This window comes from Falco rusticolus, chromosome 3 (genome assembly GCF_015220075.1).
Source record: "Falco rusticolus isolate bFalRus1 chromosome 3, bFalRus1.pri, whole genome shotgun sequence".
Classification (NCBI taxonomy): domain Eukaryota; kingdom Metazoa; phylum Chordata; class Aves; order Falconiformes; family Falconidae; genus Falco; species Falco rusticolus.
In genome coordinates, this window is record NC_051189.1 from 40,886,557 (window position 1) to 40,905,991 (window position 19,435).

The following is a 19,435-nucleotide window of genomic DNA, read 5'->3' on the forward strand; positions in this document are numbered from 1 at the left end:
CCCATTAACTGACCTTGTATCATCTTGTGCTTCAGTACAACATGCTTAAGTGCAGTCTCTAAGAAAACGGACTGTGCCATCCATATTGTTGATATTTTTGTTAAGAGTAAGGTAATGCTTTTTAGATTGCTTTTGTGGAAATTTTAAAATGTGTAAACATGGTACGAACCACTAATTTTACACTGTCTGCCCTGCTATTTGCAGTTGGTAGCAGTTGCAACGTGTCTGCCATCGATTTTCAAAGTTTACATCTGACTGACTTCATACTGGTGTACAATATAACCTTAGTATGTGTGTGTAGGAGTTCTCAGGATGGGACAGGTTTTGCTGTATGTTCTAAATATTTCAGGTTAAAATGATTGAGCTGTATGCAGTTTCTGAGCCTTTCTCTTCAGTCTTACATACGCACCTACTTTGCAGTTCATTTTAGGGAAAACCCAGAACAAACTGAAGTTGAGATATAGATTTCTGTTTTGGAATTCAGTGTGTTGAACTTTTCTTTCAAGAGTTAGCAGTAGACCCAAGTTCAGACATGTTTCCTCTCTTATCATAGACTTAAATATTCAACACTAACCACATTGGGGTTATTTGAGATTGTGTAGCATTTCTGCTCAGAATTAGGTTTCTGTTAGAGTGTTATGTCTTGTTTCTCCTGCAAATAATTACCTGCATACCTACATTATGCTGTTTCTTTATTTAGGTGAAATGAGTATTGTCTTCCATGTTTTAGAGCTGCCATTTGTTATTACTGGCACTAGTAGCAAACCTGCACTTTTGTTGGACGAGAAGTGAACAAGTCTGGTTTCTGTTGAACACATAACTGTCATTGTTTTAAATATTTCTCAATACCCTACATTCAGTGATTGCTTTTGTATTAGCACAAGGTAGTTTTTTTAATCTTTTACTCTTACCAAGTAAAATTTGAAGTTCTTGAATTTTCACACTACTTCAGTTAAATCTCACTTTTGTTGCATCAACCTCATTATAAAAAGGAGCACAGACCAGTTGTCCTAAAGTTGATAATTATTTCATACCAGAGTATTTAATTATTTTATTGTAAATCAAATTAATTCCATCTGTTGGTACTTTTCCTTTCACTTTTATTTTACTTGGTAGGCTGCAGTCTCTGGCTCTTGGTTTTCTCATCAAATAGTGTTATCTCTGACAGCCCTTGTAGTTTTCAGGAGCATTTGTGCTTGGGCTCAGTGAAATGGGTTTTTTGATGATTCTGTCTGATACTGGTAGAAATTATCACCAGAACACTTTAAAACTCTTAATAGAGAAGCTAACTTTCTTTAGTTTCTCTTCTGTACCTTGTATCATCCACTGATATTCAGGATGTTTAATAATACGGAAATTTGAGGCATGACCCTGCTTTACTGCGCACTTAATTCCTAGTGGTTTAGTCAGTCCTCTGTATTTACTGCTGCTTACCGAAGTTCAGCATTCACGCTGACTTTGTGCTATTTGAAGTCCTTGTATGATTTGGCTAGAGCAGATGATGAAGCATTAAATTAGCTGCTTAATTTATTCTCAAATTTGTGAAAAGCAACTGTCCTTACGTTCCAGTTTCTCCCATGGGAAGCTAGTTGTGATTGGTAGCATCTCCCTTCTTCAGTGAGATTTCTTGGAGGAATGTGAAAGCCCAGAAGTTCAGTGTCTGCAAGATATAGTCTCTGCCTGTTTCCTCCTTGCTGCTCACAGGAGTTGGCTTTTCAAATGTGCCTCAATGTCTGCAAGCCGCTAGCAGTTAGAAGACTGCTACTGAACATAGATGAGACATAAGAAGAGGTCTAGGTGCAAAGACCTGCGTATTTGTCACCAGGTATGGTAATTTGCTGTATTCTGAACTAAAGGTAGAGGTCCCACTTGCATTAAACACAACAGCAACTTTCTGTTTCAAGGAAAACCACATGCAATGTATCAAATCTTGCTGAGTTCACACAGCGTTGCTGTTATGGCCAGATGGAGTGTTACACTGTGCTGCCTTGCCTGGTTATCAGAGACCATGAAATTTCACCAAATGATTTCTTCCTTAATCCTCTACCCTGGTTGAGTCATATGATGTCATTTAGGAAATATATTTGTTTCTAGCTGAGACTACATGAAAGAAAACCTGCCTTATCCTTGGATGAATTAGTATGATTTTATTCCACTACTAATAATAAACATTTTCTAGTCTGACTTTTGTCTGATTTAAATCTCAGCCATTGAATCTTGCCAGCTGTTGGTCTGCAAATTTTGGGAACCTTTTATTATCAGAAGTCTTTTCCCATGTAAGTACTTCTGTTCTGGGATGAGGTGAAATAAAAGAGTTTGAGCTGATTTTTTAGAAAATACATTCACTAAAAGGCACATTCTGTAGAGCTAAAAGTCATTTCTTTTTAAAGAAAAAACCCTGGACTCTTCATAATTTAGCTACATTCTGTAAAAAATGGATGGTAGCACTAGATATTATTACATTTATGTAATGTATCCTGTTAATACAATATTTATTTCTGTGCTGTAGTATCTCCATTCTGGTTCTGGTTTTCTTTGCTTGCTCAGCTTCCTGTGCTGAGTTCCTCTCATGTGCCATCAGTGCAGTTGGAAGCAACCCTCTCTCTTGAACTTGTCTGTCTGTGGGCTGAGGACCATCTCCAACAGAGCTTCTTATTGTGTGTAACCTATAGAGAGCACCAGCCAGCACCCTGAGGTGGCGACTCTGGGGAATCTGACCTGACCCTTTTTTTAGTCCGTAAGAGGAGAAAGAGCTGACCATTTCCAGAATGCACCAAAAGAACCCCTCTTTCTTCTCTCTTGCCTTCTTAATTAAAGGCAATGGAGTAAAGCAGTAGAGATTTAAAACAAAACAAAAAAAGAGCACAGTTACTAGCGGACATGCCCATACAGAACTTACTTGCTATATATAGCACATACTGCAGTATTGGATTCTCCAGTTAGATAATGCAGAAACTTGCACACAGAGTAGTCTGAGTGGGTCGCTGGGTACATACTTACGAAGTTACGAGAGCCATGATAAACTGTGTTCAAGAAGCACGGACATTTTCATACTACAAAGAGAAGTCAACGGTAATACCTGAGAGGTTGAGAGAGCAGGGAATGTCTTTTCATTGCCTTCACAGGGTCAGAAGTTGCAAGGTGCTTAGCGCTGTTGTTATGTGTACTGATGTATACTGCTGATATGGAAACTGACTGTGAGAAATGCCAAGCGCTCCAACTTTCACTGGCAGTACGTTTGATATGATTCTTGTGTCCCTCAAGACAAGATGCAAAAGGCAGAAAACCTGTAGTTATGTATTTATTTTTCCTCATCTGGTACAAGGAAAAAGAAAAATTTACTTAGTTTTCAAGTAGTGGTGAATTAGGAGTTCCTGAACTGGTGAAATGTTGATACCGTTGACATACACATCAACAGGTTTCTAGTTTTGATGTGAAAACACTAATGTTTTGTTAGCGTTCAGATTTTAAAAATTCACCTAATACTGGAAAACTGTATGCTTCTTTCTGCTTTACTGAAATGTAACACATGAAAAAAATCATTGTACTGTCTTTGTTCCTGACCTGAGCAGTAATATCCTTGTTGTGTTTCTTGGCAGTAAGTCTTAGTAATTTCTGTTTGTCTGTCTTGGTGCCAGTGCAAGGCTTTGCCCTTCCAGTCCTCCTCGCAAGCGGTACTTAATGCTGCCTAGTCAGCTTTCCTAAGAGTCAGTGGCCTCTTGCCTTGAATTAAGCCCAGCAAGTCAGCTTTGTAATCTTTCAAACACTTGTTGAAGTGTCCCACTATTCTGCAGTGTAAACTAGGGCCGTCACTACAGCTGGCAATTATGGTACCCCTTTGGGTACTCCCAACTGAGAGGATTGCAGGGATATTATGAAGGTGGAATTGGATCCTCCTGGATATGGTAGAGAGGGTGAGAGAAAGGACTAAAAACTCATGTTTTGGGATTAAAAAGACTGAAAAGATGTTTTGGGATTGCTTTACCAGTCCTTGCCTCAGGTGTAGGTATGTTATGAAGAAGGGCAAACACCACCAGACTGCGTTGTAGTCTGTCCTCATCTTTGCCAAATTCGCTCTTTCTTAAGAGAAAATAAAGGAAGAAAAAGAAAACGCAAACTCAAGAGAACTGTAATACATGTACGCTGAAAGCAGTATTCTGTTTATCAGTTTTGATTATTTGATCACATTAAAACATAAACTGTAAACATTTTAGTGAAGTGTTTCCTTGTGTCTACTGCAAGGCCACCTGTGGCTAGGCAAACAAAATGAAGTATTAATGAAATATATGTCTTCGAGAAAATTGAGATAACCCTCTTTTGCTGTGCAAGATGTCTTATCCTAATATGAAAAAATCTGTAGTGCCAGTATTGGTTTTAAAGGTCACCTGCTCATCCCCAAATTATGTGTATGATTTCTGTGAAATTCTTATTTAAAAGGAAGCAACAATTCTGTAGTTTCCACTGGAAGCATGTATTCACTGCCTGATAAAACTGAAGAGCCTTTCCTCTCTTGCTGTGGCATGTTCTTATTTATGTTCAGACTGGTGTTTTCTAACAGAAATATTTTTTCACTCATTTCTTCTTTCCTTTCTGTCTAGAATCAGTCTGTGTACTGCAGTGGTATATTCCCTCTTCTCCATTCACTTTATATGTACTCTGTTCTTCACTAAGCAATCTTTTTAACAACATCTGTATACTTTTACTCCTTTCAGTCTTCACATTTTATTGCTACAACAACCCGTTTCTGTTACCTCCTTTTTATTTATGCGTAATTCTTTCCGTAACACTGTGATTATTGTGTTTGTGCTCACCATATTGTGATGCCTTTGAATTTCCTATCTTATGATTCCTGTAAATATCAACAGTACAGTTCTCACTATGGTATCTGACTGGTATGCTCTTGTTTTTTATGTTTTCCTTAGATTTGTACTTCATAAGTGAAGTATTTTGTGTATGTGTTCTTGTGAAAGTTCGTTTTCCTTCTGGTGCTTGTCTATTAATACATTTTTTTGAATACCAGAGATTTTTTGTAATCTTCATAGTTTTTCCCACATTTGTATCATTTTCCAATTTAAACATTATGCATTATGCACCTTCCTTCAGCTAAGGGATTAATATGGCAAATGCAAGTGACAATTTGTTTTAATAAAAGAAAGTTAAGATCACAAAGCAGTTCTTGGTCTATAAGGCTTAAAGTTATATGTTGCTCCAAATAATGTTCATTTTGCTTACCCTGTGTAGTGTGGCGCTTTGAGATGGAAGGACATACTTAGAAAGAACTGGCAAAAAAAATTACTCCATTTAGTCTGTATGTTTATGTGTTTTTCTGCTGAATATACTGTATTATATAGCCTTCTTATGGAACCAGATTATTTCCTCCTGGACTGAGGATCTTTCTTGCAGATTCTCTCTAAAGCCTGGAAAAGGAAAGAGTAGAAAAGAGGATTCGTGCTGCTGCAGGAGGGGCCTCATTCCCGTTCCATTTCCAGCTCCTCAGCCACAGTAAGGTTGTGCCTCAGCTTTGATCTGCTAGCCTTGGAGCAGGGATCTCCCAGAGCCTTGGGAAGGGCCACTTTCCTGAGTAAGGCTGCCCCTAAGGAGAGGAGTAAACAGAAGGGGTGACAGGGTAGTGTCGGGAAAGATGGAGTGTACAGGATAGCCACTATTCACAATTTCCACTTTATTTTTCTGTAAGTACAGCCACTGTCTCTAACACTAACCTCTTCAATTTTGGGAGAAACTGTAAGTTTATGATCAGTGTTGTCTTTAAGGAGAATGATCCAGTGCAGTGGGAAAAGATGGAAGTAGAAGAAGAAAAGGAGATAATTCTGTATCCTGATTAGACTGGAAAAGAGTAGAAACAATGCTGCAAAAGTTGTTCTGTGGGCTTGAAAATCACTGTGAGATGCTTCATCCACAGCGTGGTGAAACAGTTTGCAAACGCCAGCACTGGAATATCAGGTGAAAGTCTAGGCTGGTCCATGCCCACCTGTGCTCTCAGAGGTGGACAGGTCCAGGGGGAATCAGCTGGATGCCTTTATGCCGTGTGCCACAGTAACAGGGAAACGGTGTGCCAGCGTAGAAGAGGAAAGGTTTGTTCTGCTTTCAGTCTGTGAAGTACTTCAGTGAAGGCAGGACAGAGCAGTGTGTTTGCACGTATACTTTGCCTTTTACAAGCAAGAAACACCTTCTGAACAGTGAGGTGCAAACCTGTCCAGGGCTTGGCACTCAGGAGGGATGGGAACTGAAGCTGAAGCTTAGCTAGGTTTCCCCACTGAGCACTGTATTTAAAAAATGGTTCAGGTGTTTGTCAGGGTAAAAAAAAAAAAAAAAGGCACTCGGACTGGAGGTTGTAGTGCAAATCATTTGTTATTTGCGTGAGAGTTGGGTGCTGGGAGGAGTTCAACCATAGGATGTTGCTGAGAGAAGAATATTTATTGCAGTAGAATTAAAATTACAGGCAAAAAATTAAAGTACTCTAGGGGAAAAAGAGAATGCTAGCATGCCAGATATTCAGTATTAAGAATGTTTAATATTTAGTTTAGTCTCATGTGACATGTTTATGACCAGTGTGTGTACCCCAACGAAGGCAGTGCCTAAAATTGTATTCATAATTAGTTTTGGTGCAAGTAGAGGGAGCACATGTATTCCTCTTTTCCGCCGACAGTGCAGTTTGCTTTTCGATAGAGGAAGATGCAAAATGATTTCAAGTGTGCAGGGTTTGGGTTTCTCCCGGAGTCGTACCCTTAAAATCAGCAGAAGGGAGGGAGGGGAGTTACTCTGTCTATTATCATCAAGCTCTGCTAATGTAGCCTGGGCACCACGTGACTGCAGAAAAGGCTATTATCTCAATGAAAAGGAAACTGCTTTTTAGAGCAGCAACAGAACAGAAGCAGGAGGAATTTTCGAGTACTCCACCATGCTGGATTGTCAAAGGGGGATCTCTCTGATCAGCAGTTAGGGAAGGATTAGCGTGGCCAGTTTGTCAGCTGTCATTAGAAGCAGATGACAGAGATGATAAGCTGCTGTGTGCGCACGTCCTCACTCAGCATGTGCTTTGGTTTACATCAAGACATAACACTGGTTTGGGAGAATGGAGAGCTGATATTTTTAAGGCTGTAAATTTACTGGTATTTGTGTCTTTTATTATTATTATTTTTCCTTCTCCCCCCCCCCCCCCTCCTGTTTTTAATAAAAAGCCAGTGTGATGGATGAGGAATGTATCTACATCTTGATCTGAAGACGCAGGAAAACTAGTGAGATCTGCCTTCAACTGCAAAGGCTGGAAGACAACAAGGTGTGTTTCTGAAGTGCTGTGACTTCATTGTTAGGACTCTCTTTGCACGTATGTGTGCTCCCATGTATGCATTGTAGGTGTCTGGCTGTTACTGGGGGGTATGTGTGTGATTGGGGAGGGCAAGGGGAGTGTTGGTTTGGGGGAGTTGGGGAGAAGAGCTGGTTTTTCTCTGAGCATGAGACTGTAAAGATAATGTTTCTAAATAGTGAATACAAAGAAGTAATACAAATTTGATTCTCCAGTTTCTGTAGCTGTTCCCCCCCCCCCCCCCCTTTTTTTTTAATGTCTACAGGTGTACTTGTGGCTGCCTGTGACCGTTTTATGGGTTTATGAGGCTAAATATATCTTAGTGCACAGGAAATATTTTTGTAAGCAAGTTTTCTGGCATCCAGAATAATACACAAACCTATCTATATTTTCCCACTGTCAAGATGAGGTGGAGCCTGAGAGTGTCTTTTTCATTGCAGTAATTACTATTCAATATTTGGTAATTTCTATGCACATGAAAAAGTCCAGAGTAAGTCAGACTGAGACATTTTTGTAATAAAGCTTTCTCTTTCTGACCAAGAGCTCAAGCAGACAAAACACACTGAAACATTTGTAGTTGTTATATAACTTTTTCTGTTCTCTAATCTTAACAGTTTTCTTTACAAGTATGTGATTCTGTAAACATAATGACATTCATTTAATCTGCAGACCTTGTATTTATCTCATGGTTATGCATGCTGATGTCATTAAATATCTTGGCAGTATTTACCTTTCTTTTAACCTTGGGAGGGCAACATTTAATATTGGAGATTAAATAATAATAACACCTGAAAAAGGTTATAGATAGTTACTTGCAGTAGGTGAAGATGGTATGCCGTCTCCCCTGCTCGGGAAGTTATGTCAGGCTTGTTGGCTTTATTTTCGTGTCATACACAGCATTAAGCCCAGCATTAATCACAGCAATAATACTAATCCCAGACAACAACAACAAGAAGAAGATAAAATGAAGTGTTTGGATTTGCATAGGAGTGCTGATCATCGCTTCTCTAGAATTTTGTCTCTGAAGTTAAGGGCAGGATTGCGAAGATGTATATACCCAGTCATTACTGCAGTGCACTGGCAGTTCGCTAAAAGTGTGTTTTCCCAGTTTCATATTGAAATAGTGGTGGTGACTATCATGCTTAGAATCCATTTAATAATTAACTAAATACATACAGGAAATGCCTTAGTTTATTTTATGTAGGACTTTGAAAAACTCATGCTACTTTGAGATAGGAGGGGGGAAGGAAAATATTATTGTTTTTCAAATTAATGTAGTATGTGTTTGAAGAGACTTTATTTCATACTGTGAGGGCAGAGCCAGAAACATAAACAAGTTAGTGCTATTTATTTGCTTGTTCTCTTTTGTCTTGGTTTGATTATTTTAATTGCAATATACCTACGTTTTGATAGAGAGGCCTGGGGCAGGCGGTGCCGTTCAGTAGAGGCTTGAGAGCCTGTCATGTTCGCCACACCAAATGTCGAAGCCACAAGAACAATGAAACTTCCTCTCTGCTTCTTGTGTTTTCTTCCTTTATTTCATTACAGAAGATCTAACAAGATAGTGGGGGCCAAGTAGTGCTTACTGAAATGCTGGCACCTACGTTTGGTAGAAAAATAGATTTTTGCTGCTGGTACAGTTATTTTGATTTGCCTAATGCCTTTTAGGATGTGTTAAGGGGAAAATTCAAACAAAATCAACTTTTTGTGTAGACTGTGTTCTTCAGGTGGCTCTGTGTTCTCGCAAAACTCAGGCTGGGGTGTTTTCTTTTCATAATGTCCTGGTTTCAGCTGGGATAGCGTTAAACCATGACCCATAAGCAGTTTCTTACAAAAGTATGTTACGTAGCATATATAAAACTTGAAGCGATAATCTTTGACTAGAGTAATTTTGTTTGCCTGCTCTTTAAAATTTTGTGTGCTACTGTAGTCAACAAGATTACTGGTAATGTTGAAAAAGTGTTGCTTTCTTTTTTCTTTAGTTTTTTTCTTTAGGTGTTTGGTTTGTTTGTTTTTGGGGGGGGGTTGTTGGTTTGTTGGGGTTTTTTTGTAATCATCTCTATAAGGTAAATTTTCTGTGCAAGGAAGACATGACTGCATTGCAAAATATACCATGTTGTAAGGAAAAAACCCTTCTTGGAAAGTCTGAGCTAGAGGAGTACTCTGAAATATTTCATTTCACTCCAGAGTTCTCAGCATGATATTTAATAACATGTCATTACGAAGTCAACTGGCTGGTTAGATTTTGCAGTACCATTTTATTTATTTGCTTAGACTAGTGACAGGCAAAAAAATGAGGAAATGTGTGAGAACAACCTTGATACTCAGAATCTACTTAATTAATAAATTGAATAAATTTGTTAGTGCACCACTATAGAATAGACCCATAAGAGTGGTAAGAAAGCTGAGTTAAGGACTGAGGACTGGGGTCTGTGAGCCAAGCTGTCTGAGCTGAGTAAATGAGAAGACTGTAAGTTGATAATCACTGTACCTGTGAGGAAATCCTGATGGAATCATTTTACTGCCTACATTCCTCCTTAGCTTTTACTCACTTATGTTCAGGCCTAGAAGGATGCCTGAATTGGACTAAAAATTATCATTAGCAGGTAAAGCTTTAGCCTCTGAGGGCAAAGGGTAAGATTTGAAAACCTATGTCCTTCAGAAGTGGGCTGCTCTCGGTACCCAGGAGTCTGTGGCTGACCCTGCTGGTAGTTTCTCTGGTAGCTGGAGTTGTACAGCGAGGGACTGGGAAGGGCTGGCTGGGAGGTGAGGATACAGAGTGTAAGGAAGATCACAGGAATTTGATGAAGATCCTAAATGAAGAATCAAACCAAAGATTTATGAGAAAGGTGCTTAATTTGCAGTGTGTGTTGTGCCCAAATCTCCTCTTTGCTGTTCCCATTTCATTTTGTCTGGGGACGCTGTCCCCAAACAGACTTCATCGGGATACTGTAGTGCTCAAATTTTCCATTCCCGATAGCACAGGCTGTGATTGAGCAACCATCTAACACAAAATTCTCCTGAAGAAACTTCCCCTAGAACTGCCTGGTAATAAAATTATCTTTGTTACTTTTCCTCAAGTTTTTCCAGGTGTTCAATCCAACTGGTTTTAAATGTCTGTATTTTTTATTTTGGGACAGTGTATTGCAGGCTTCTGGTCAACTCCTATGAATGTAGTAGGTGTTTCTTCCCCTCTTTAGTAATTGTATTTCATTATATTCCAAAATTAAACATACTTGGAATATATGCTAATTCTTTCTTAGGACTTGTGGTTGTTCTTTACCAGAAATGGTTTCATTATTAACACAAATTAATTTCAGCTTATTTTTATAAAGAGGATGAAGTGGTTGATAATGAACGTTCAGCTTTGATAGTACAGTAACCTTTTTTCCTTGGGCTGCAGGATACAAACATGTTGCATCAGGCCCATGGAGTGATTTATGTCCTACAAAAGAGAGAAATAACAATTTGACATCTTCCCCTAGTAGGCTAGAAGGAAAATCCAAGCTTCAGTGAAGTCAGTGATAAAATTCTGATTTATTTCAGTTGAGTCATAACATCCCCTTAAAACTCATCAATTTTTTACAGAATGTCACTCCTGCTGTTAAGGGAGCTGCGGTAAAGCTTATAGGGTGTTGCCTGTAAGTGTTGTGGAGGCCAAAGGTATATATGGATTTAAGAAGGAATTAGGTACAACTGAAGATAGGCTCAGAGGGAGGAGGAGGGACAGCAACACCACAGCTAAGTTTGAACCACTGATTGTCAGGGACAGAGAGAGGAGGTATCAGGGGGAAGGAACACTCTGCAGCTGCGTTGCACTTTTTCCTAAGGCATCTGCTCTTAGCTTCCATGACAGACTAGTCACTGACTAAACGTCTCTTTCATTTGACTCATACAGCCATTCCTATGTATGTTTTATTTGGTCATAGTCTGTATTCATAGATTTATATATATATACACACAAACTTGTGAGGACAAAGCTTGTTTCCACAGGGTTTTGTTCCTTGGCAGCTGACCAGCTAGAGCAACAAGATTTTTATGAGTTGTGTTTTCCTTTTAAATGCTGTAAAATGATAATTAAATCTGCATCTTCTTTTGTTATTGTTGGTTGCAGCATTTTACTAAAGCAAATAGAATGAAGACCAACATGAAATTTGAAGTGGGTTCACAGATCAGTTTTTAAACTCACAGATGTATTAGGTATCTATTTGATTAGGGTGTACAGGCTACTGTGGGCGCTTAATTTTTATCAAGTTAATTGTACTTTGAAAGTGTTTGCAAGACGCTTATGTGTGGCTCTGATGTAATTTATTGTATTAGCTTTGATTTATGGGCTTAGTAACAGTGTGTGTAGTTAGTACTCTCGATGGCTTTGCCAAGAGTTTTACATACATCTAACATACATCTGTATTAAGTACAAAACTAATTCTGCATGTCGGGAGATGATACAGGTATAATCTTTTATGCATATAGCTGTATTCTCTCAAAAAGCATGTACTAAATTGGTGGTTCTTCAAACTTTAATAAGAAAAGAATAATTAAATGTTTTCTACTTCCCAACTCCTACACTGCTGCTTCACTATAAATGGATGATACTGGTATGGGTACCAGTATCAGCAGGAAGCATGTGCTGAGGGGAACTACCTGCTCACACAAATGCAGGATAGGAATAGGGGCCAAACCCCATCAGATCTCTCCCATAACGTTCAGGACCACATCCTTGTCATCAAGGCACCCTCTGGGACCACGGCTGAGGCAAGCCACCTTAGGCTGAGGATGATGCTGAGTTTTCCAGGGCAGATGTGCTAAATGCACTTGAGAGGCACAGAGGGTGGATAAGCCAGGCACCATACTGTAGAGGATGACTTTTCCAAGAAGTGGTGCAGGGTTCTGAACCTTGTGTGGTCACCAGCCACGTTCCTGACTGACAGAGGATGTCACCTTGAAATCAAATTCACCTCATGTCCAGCTGTTAACATTACAATGCCTGTGGCCATTTGTGGAGCTGAGTACTAACATTTATTTAACTTGAATATAGATACGTTTCACTTTGGTCTGCTGTTAACTTGCAGCCTTCTGGAACAAAAAAGCTTGAATTCTAGAGTCTTAAATTGAAACTTTATTGTTATACACTGTTAAACTAAATGCGTGCTTATGTGAGCATCTCAGTGTTTTAGAAGGAAATATATCTTGTAAGTATGTGTGGAGTAGGTTATTCATTTGCCATGATAACAATGTCAAGATGTGTAGAAATGCTTTACATAATGTTTAGGTACACTTCCTGCAAATCAGAGTTTTAATTCAGTGCTTGGCATTTGAAAGAGCAGCCTGAAGTTTCAACGTGCTTCCTAGTAATAGGTGGTTGGGTAGAAGAGAAAAATAAACCTCCTTAGTGCTGCAGCTACGTGAAAATCAGAAACGTGAGTTCAGTTTTGATTAAGTACCAGAGAAGACACGTAGAACTGAACTGCAGCAAAAAAATCAGTAAGATCATGTGTTTTAAGTAACAGTATCTATTCCAGGACTGCAGTAACATTATTTTGATGACCAGGTTAGAGCTGTGAAAGGTGGTATGCAACATAAGCATCTCTTGCTGAGGCTCCAGTGCAGATTTGGGTTGCACATCACATTGCACCTGAGTGTGTAGAGATGCTAAATTAATCCTAATGACCACGAGGACCAGCACCCCTCTAGCTGCATAAAGTCACTGAAACTGAGACTGATAAATGATGGAACTCAGATTCAACTATGACAGGTTTGATATCTCTGTGTGTAAGTTCCATGGAACTTGTATGTATTCCTTACTTTATACATTTGCTACAGAAACATGGTGCTGTTCTCTCTGTCTCATCCTCTGCTTTTTACTTTTTACCCTTATGGAACCCAGTTGCCTGAGTTTTTTATTAATGGGATATGTTTTATCTAAAGTAAACAGACTGGTATTTGACAGGCATTTAACTGGAGTTAAATCCTAATGTAAGCATGTTCGTGACACAGAGATGCGTAAATGCCTTTGTCTATTGTGATAAGTCATATTTTTCTCACTGCTAAGATAGCATCTTGAAAATCACACTGACATGTGTAAGCTTACTGGTATTGTAAGTAATGTATACATTTCTATCAGCTATATATATGAGATTAGAAAATGTTCCTGATTTTAGTTTTTCCAGGTGCCTTACACTTGTGAGAGCAATTGTTTCACTCTTCCCCTCTCTCTGGTCTGGTTTTCCCCTTGCTTTTTGGTGGTTTCTTAGGGGGGAAAGTTGGCGTGGGAATTTAAGTGGACAAATAATAGTTTTGAAACTGAGATTGGCAGAGAGGATTCAGTGGGAGTTAAAATATGCTTAACTCGCTGTTCCAGAAGTACCATCAACTGGAAATGAAAGCTATTTAAATACAAAGTTTCCTGTAATATTATCCTTTTCAGTGTTGTTAATTTGCTTCGTTTGTCAGCTACGCTGTTCACAAAGTTTTACTTTAAATCACCATAGATTTGTAATAGTAGACTTCTAAACTAGTCTCATAAGTAATGTTATTAATCGTGAATTATAAGAAAAGTTCTAGATGAAATAAACATCTTCTGTGGGAATTTGGACTCCTTGTTTTCCAGTGAAAATGCTTGCAGGCTTAATATTTTTTGCAGCCATGTTTTGATACTTATCAAATGTAACCTAGAAGGTTTAAAAGTTTTAGAATTACTTTTCTTTGTCTTTTTTTTTTTTTTATTTCAAACTTAGCTACCTGCCATAAACAAAAGGATGCAAGAGTGACTAGTTTACTACCAATAATGTTCTGGCATTGTATTTTGGTTTTTAATCTGGTGTTTTAAGGGGAGCTTTAGTGGTATTTATCTGCATTTCTTTTGTCCTTGAGTACTGAGAATCAGAAACAATTCTTCATAACTAGAGAGAGGTGGAATCCTAGACCAGAAATTATGATACAGAGTCTTGAAAAATTTTTTGCAGTAGTACCACCTGCCTCCTATTCGACAGTGTTTTGGTGGAAACAAGTCTTCTCCTCTTTAAAAGTAGAAATTGAGCAAACCTGTTACATGTTCTGTAAAAGAAAAATGGTATTTTCTTCCTCTGATCTTTTTTCTTTGTTGTCTTATTAAAGCCTAGTCTTGCTATTCCTGGGCATATTAGAGGTGGCTGACGTAGCCTAATCCGTAAGCAGCTGAGCGAGTGGCTCAGTTAAGAGCCTTAGCCTATGGGAATACAGAAGGTGGGAGCCATCTTACAGTGCTGAGGTCAGCCTGGACGGGTTTTTTGCAAAGTCTCAGGCAGAACAGTGGTTTCTCAAACCTGTGGGTTTGAGCAGCTGAGGAAAACTTCTTTCTCCTCCAAGGCTTAGGTGGATTTTAAAGAAAGTCCTATTAAATACCAGTCTGTAACACTGAACATTAAGGTTAGCCATCAAATGATTGTTATAGCATGTGTTAAAGAGCTGCTGCCGCCCATTTGCAGCCTAATGTGTTTATTAGACAGTCTTCCCAGTGGCATCTTGAAGTGTCTTTCAGGTAAAAAATTCATGAGCATTATTGGCTTTCAGGCTGCAAATGGAATATGTCATCTTCTTACTGTCTAATACACCACTCTAAAGCCATTACACAGGAGTAAGGGAAAAGATATTGTTGAGGAAGGAGCCTTTGGCTTAAACATTTGTTTATAGTCTGTTATGGCTTTTTGTAGACTGAGCAAAAATGTGAGTAGTAGGTGTTGGAGCCAGTGTTCTCTTCTATACACAGGCTCAGTGGCATTTGCTAGTAAATTATGTTCCTTTTCTTAGTTCTAGTTTGTGGAGTTCAAGACTAAAGTAGAATTTAGTACATATTACCATAAATGTTATTTTAATGTTAACCTGCAATAGGCTCCCTTTCAAATGAAATTTCAAGTGACGAGTGTTATTTTCAGATAGAAAAGGGTACAGGTACACATCAGATTTTAATACAAGTCCTTTGAAGATGACTATAATTTTTCAGCTTGCTGCCACCACCTTCCTCACAAAAACTCTGTTTTCACTGCATGACTGTTGTAAGGTGGCAAAGATTTTAGGTAGTTTCATCTACAGTGAAAGTGGTAGTGCTGTTTCAGGGAAAAAGCATACCCTTGAATAAATTAATTTGCATTTTTAATATAAGGATACCATCACCAACCAAGTTATTGGATGTTTTGCTGATTCTGGCAGACTGACATTGTTTCATTTGGGATATATCCCAATTCCACATGTTCAGTGATGAAGAATGGGTATAGTAAGTTGATTGTAGAACCTGTGGCTTTATGTATACCAGGGATGCAGGAGAATGGTTTAATATATCTTTAACTTCCTTTTCTGTCAAACTTTTTAGCGGTGGATCTCTTGCTTTAATTTAATTTTACCAAACAATACAGTCTTTTTGTGTGTGTGTGTGCTCCTTTTATTTCCTTTGACTTTCACTTTTTTTTTTTTTTAAAAAAAATCATTTCCAAACCCTTATCTTTGTCTCTCTGGATTTGTCGAAATACCTGTGCAAAAGACAGTGTGGACACGAGAAAGCTAAGCTTTTCCAAGCGCCGTGCGGTGCCGGGGCGGGTGGGCCTGATTAGCTGGTTGGGATTCTGACGGGTGCTACAGTGAAGAGTGCTGGGAGTCACAGCGGCCCTTCCTTTGGAACTGCTGTGGGTCACCAGTGGAAGCTTGGCCATGGTCTCCAGTGGCTCCAGTCTCTGATCTGGAATCTTATCCTGCCTCTGACAGCCGTTTCCTTTTGAGGCCTGGGAAAGTGGCTAGCAGCTGCTGCCTTCTTCAAAAGGGTTGAAGATTGCAGTATGTATCAATATTGTATATGTCCCAATTCAGAAATGGAACTGATGAAAAAAAGAGTTCATAAGCAGGAAAAAATGCGAAGAATCAGAAGCTGCATGTGACTTCCAACTTTCCTGTGACTTCTACCAGAATTAATACTGCACAGAGTATACCAGTAATTATGAAACCAAGACCGAAAGCTTTTGGTCATGAGAACTTCACAGGAAAAAAGTGTGAATTACAATGGTTGCAAGTTTGAGTTTATAATTAACTACAGGAATATGAGCTGTTTATATTTTTTAGTTGGACTGTTAGGGAAAATTTGTGCCAAACTTTTCACTGACTTCTAATGTTTTTAGTCAGTAAACAGTATTTTTACTGTTTGATACTCAGTAAAACAGTTACTTTAATACATCAGTTCTATATTTGTCAGTTGTACCTACACTAAATGCATGTACTGGTGTGCTAGAAGGGTGGTTGTATAGTACTGCTACCTGATTGTCTGCTATATGGTACTTTTCTTTTTGTTTGCTACTTTTCAGATTGAAATAGCAGCTTTGAAGGTGTAATCCTCATTTATTCTTTAACTGCATTTGTTAGGCTTATAATAAATCTGACAGTTTAACAGGCCTTGTTTGGAAGATGGCCTGCCCTGATAAGAGATAAAATGCACATTATCTTCTTCTACATTGACTCTGGATGATTAACTGGAATCACTGATGCTGAGGATCAGTGCTGGAAGGTTTGCTTTGCATGCTGTGCTCCTTCGTGGCGTTTGAGGAGTGGAGGAGATGTTACAAATTCACACAGCTGATTTGTGCTAGATATTTTCCTGTCTCCTTCTTCACAGGGCCTCTTTTTTTCTTTTTTCTCCCATGTGTTTTATTTTTGGGTTTACATTGTTTTATTTTTTTCCCTTTGAAAGATGAATGTCTTGTAAAAATATGTTTACTATTGCTTTATAATTAGGTTAAATCTGTCTGTACTCTTAATTCAGAGCTGTTGCTGGTGCAGAATGTGAAGGAGGATGTGCTGTCATGATGAGAGCAGAAACTATTGTTTTATTACTGATAACAAAAAAAATTAATTTAAGCCTCTTTTAGGCTCTGTCGTTTTAGTCTCCCAACATGTGGTAGAAACTGGTTAGGTCTCAATGACTGTAATTACTAATATATACTGTCCAAGAGTTTATTAATTTAATCTTTCAGTGTCTGATTTGCATTTAACAGTTGGAAAAATTAGACAGTGATTTTTGTCTACAAGTATTTTGGATGCTTAGGCCTGTATTAACAAAACTGAGAGAGCAGGACAATAGACTTAAGTCTAAATACAAAGAAAATATTTACTTACCTGAGATGTCCTGTTAGTGCAGGTCATCTGTTGGAGCCTAAAATTAGTTCTTTAGGTACTTCTAGTAATACTAATTCTGCTTCTCTAATTATCTCCTTCCTTGTATGAAAATGCTGTGGTGCGTGTATTTATCTTTTCGTTGCTTCTCATTGATGGCCAGTAGAGTTGAAGCTTGAGAGGCATCTGGGTCTGTATTAGAAGTTCAGCACTTAGTTATTGTTGTAGGGGTTTTTGTAGGACAAATGGATTAATACATACTGAGAAAAAAAATCTGCTACCACCAATGAAGGCAAAATACTAATCCCACAGTGTGGCATCATGTTTGTATTTTGGAAGGCAGTGCAGCTCCCAGACAACTTAGACAATAAAAAAGGGAGTGCCTGGTCTTGCATGACAGTTCGTTCTGAAAGACACCCATGCAAATTCAGCTTTGTAAGACATTTTCTTTCAAATAAAAATTGGTTTAGTTCAGCATCTGACATATCATGATGCTATTTTTTCATTAACAAATGCCTCTGTCTCTCTGTCCTCAATGCAGTGATTACTGCTGGTTTTGTTTTTACTAATTCTGAATTTGTTTAATCCTTTTCCTAGTCTGTATTGCTCTAAATAAGCCTTGCCCACTTTTTCTAGATTTTTGTTTCAGAAGACATACGGTAGAGCTGATACTACATTTTCATATCTTCTAAAGCACTAAATGAACCAAACTGTTCAATTTCTTTATCGTTCTTCTTTCTGGAAGTTCCTGCAGAGATGTATAAAAAGATCAGAGGAGCAGGATGAATGCTGCTTTCTAATTTAAGGTATTTCCCTATAGGGGAGGTTTACTGGAGTAAAATTTTGAGCCTCTGACTTGGCATTCTGCTCACAGTGGCTTTGGTTCTGAATTGTCATGTTTCCTGGAAAAAATTCAGACTTCAAGTTTGTGAGTTTAATTTTCTGGTTTGAGAAGCTGTGTGGTTCAGGAGACTAAGAATATTTAGAACAGCTTTAAAAGTTCCTATATTATCTTGTTAAAAATATTAATTTACTTAATGTTATGAATTTTTGTGCGTTATAGAACAATTAGTAACAATGAATAACCAAGAGATTTTGAGATGGATAAATCAATGTGTATGAAGGGAGTTAGGGCAGAACCTAGAAAACTCTATATGCAGTTTAGCTGTTCCTGACTCACAGGTGTTTGTTTGTATGTCTGATTCATCTATCAATTCGATCTAAGTTCATGAGGTTTTCCCCTTCTCACTTGAAAGTTTCCTAGGTACCTGCTCTTTAGTACTACATGTGCCCAGAAGTACTTTCTTCTGAAAAATGTGGGTTTAGTTCCTTGCTATGCTGCATTAAATTTGTGGAGGTACCTAAACCCTCCAGATACCTTCATCTAGTAGTATGCATAGATCTTGAATGTGAATTAGCTCATGGGAAAAAAATGAAATAGCTGCTTTCTTTTAAAAAGACATGGAGAAACTAGGAGGGTGCTCACCTCTTTGACTCTACTTGACTTGTTAGAGCCATTGCTGAGGAATGGGAGATACAGGTTTGCTACCCTCCTCAGCCTGAGCGATTCAAACCTCAGTCCCTTGTGTCTTAAGACAGGTTTGAACTACTTACCCATGAGTTTAGTGGTAAGGGCTACGCACCTAAAAATACCCACTGCACTGCAACAGTTAATTAACCTTGCCCTCTTTGCTTCATAAACATCCAGTTTTGACAAGCAGGTAGCCTACCACCTAGGAGGCTGTCCCGTGTGATGATAAATACAGGCTTGAAACCCCTCTATGAAGAGGGAGCTGAATCTCCATCACCTGGTTTCTGGCTGGTTTAGTTGGTACGTAGCATTATGGAAGAGCAGGGCAGCAAATTATCTATCCAAAGCTTCTAAAAGTGGATTCCTCCTCATTTCTTCTAACTTGGGAGAGGATTTTAGTTTCTGAGTCCCAAGAGAGTAGAATAGCAGAACTTTACCTATCCCAGTCA

The 19,435-nt window shown here is 38.6% G+C and overlaps 1 protein-coding gene across 7 annotated transcripts in view; it reads left to right on the forward strand.

The window, feature by feature from the left end:
- The window catches only part of NCOA2 (nuclear receptor coactivator 2), a 189,769-nt gene that overhangs the window by 90,308 nt on the left and 80,026 nt on the right, over positions 1 to 19,435 (forward strand). Inside the window, exon 4 of one of the 7 annotated variants that reach the window (XM_037381550.1) lies at positions 7,200 to 7,297. The exons of 5 other annotated variants lie outside the window; for them this stretch is intronic. The gene's annotated coding sequence lies outside the window, so the exon portion shown is untranslated. Of the gene's footprint in view, positions 1 to 7,199; positions 7,298 to 11,502; positions 11,525 to 19,435 lie in introns of those variants that run through there. One more of the 7 variants, XM_037381556.1, reaches the window with a different exon arrangement.